Source organism: Echinops telfairi, unplaced genomic scaffold (assembly GCF_000313985.2).
Source record: "Echinops telfairi isolate 266 unplaced genomic scaffold, ASM31398v2 ScPeMD7_1713;HRSCAF=2227, whole genome shotgun sequence".
In the NCBI taxonomy this organism is placed as follows: domain Eukaryota; kingdom Metazoa; phylum Chordata; class Mammalia; order Afrosoricida; family Tenrecidae; genus Echinops; species Echinops telfairi.
The window spans coordinates 3,284,879-3,286,876 of NW_022105611.1; positions in this window are offsets into that span (position 1 = coordinate 3,284,879).

Sequence of the window (1,998 nt, forward strand, 5' to 3'; positions counted from 1 at the left end):
TGAATAAAGAATAATGAAGAAAAATTGATGCATTTAAACTATAGTGTTGGGGAAGTATAGTTAAATTTACTATGGACTGCCAAAATACCATATTTGTCTTGGAAGTGCAGTTAGAAGGCTCCTTCGAGCAAGGAAGGTGGGACTCCATCTCACGGTCTATGGAGATGTGAGCAGGAGGGACTAGGCCCAGGAGAACGGCGCCGTGCTTGATAAAGTAGAGGGTGAGCAAGCAAGAGGAAAGCCCTCAACAAGATGGGATCAAACATAAGAACAACTGTGAGGATGGCGCAGGACCAGGCAAGATTTTGTAATAACAGCTATAAAAATCACCAGTAAATTTTTATTTATTAGTAGTAGTATCCTTATCCTATTCTGTCTGCCTCAACCCTAGCGTTTGATGTAGTATTTTTGGTAACATCTTCAGCTTTGCTTTCTATGATGTCTAGAATGACTACCAATGACTTCCAGACTGCTTGTGGTTTCCAACCCTCTTTGGCGTTTCTGGTAATCTTAGTGCCTCCTCCAAGCTAATTCTGTCTTAGACATGGCAGGACATTTAAAATGTTCCTGTTATATCTCACTTGTTAGAGAAGGAAATGCTGAAAACCAACTTTTTATTTTTCCTGTGTTTGAGACAAACGATATCTTTAAATTTTATTTAATGATTAATAGTCACTATTAACTAGAAAAATTATCTCTCTTTTGGTCCCTGTTAGAAAATAATTCATTCAATCAAAAAACATATACTGCGTGTCTTCTTTGAGCATCAACTCTCATTAGTACACAATCTCAAATATAAAAAATATACTACTTCTTCAACTGAAATTCTACCTAATGAGTACAGATCTGTGCTGTACAATACTGCATTTACATATAAGTACTTTAATTTAAATGAATAAAAATGAAAGAAATGGAAAAATTCATCCCCTCGGCCACACTTCAAGTGTTTAATAACCACATATAGGCAGTGGTGACCATGTTAAACAGTATTCAAATGCACTGCATGTACATTAATCTGAAATCATTGTGTCACTTTAAGACAGATTAGAACATCCCCATTGTGTTTTCAAGGCTATACATCTTCACAGAAGCAGACCAAAACACTGTTCTTCCACGGAGCAGCAGATAGGTTTGGACCACTGATCGGTTGGTTACCAGCTAAATACTTTAACCACCGAATAGCCAGGTACCTGTTAACTAATATATTAAACAAAAAACAAAAACAAAACAATAAAAACATTGCCATGCAGTCGATTCCGGTTCATAGCGACCCTACAGGTCATGGTAGAACTATCCCTGTGGCTTTCTGAGACTGTAGCTCTTCGTGGGAGTGTTATGCCCTGACTGTCTCCCACAGAGCAGTTTGGGGTTTTAACGAACTTTCTGTTAGAAGCCCCATGTGTAAGCACGTCAGATAGGTATAGAATATTTTCACAGCACAGAAATTTGTACTGGATAGTAATGATCTAGTAGAAAGGAACCTAATCATTTTTCCCCCCCTAATCAATCAAACTAGAAATTGTAAAATCTGTAGTACATAAGAAAACATGGGCAAATATATAAAACAAGCTGTACTTATAAATGCCTTTGACCTAGCAGTCAGAGAGATACCATGTACCATATGTGTGGGCATGATTTTCCCAGGGAGATCAGTTAAGTTCCAACAATTAGCCTTTTCCTATTAGGTGAATGTTTCTGAATTATAGAGCTTCTCACTTCTATGATTAAGCATGCTTGTTTGGGGTACAAATTAGAACTCGACTGAGACCCTGTAAAGGCATTGGCTGTATCTAGATCTTTGTGGCCTGCCTCTCCTTATCCCTCTTTCATTGCTTCAAATACTCAAAATTGTTACCAGTCAGAAAATGGGACCACTTCATCCACCAAGTTCACTAACGAATTTTGAAAAATGCTTTCCTCAACCTAATTGCTTTTCAGATAAATTTGCGTGATGGAAGTGATCACAAGAGTAATCCAGTAGACAAGCCAGTAGCACTT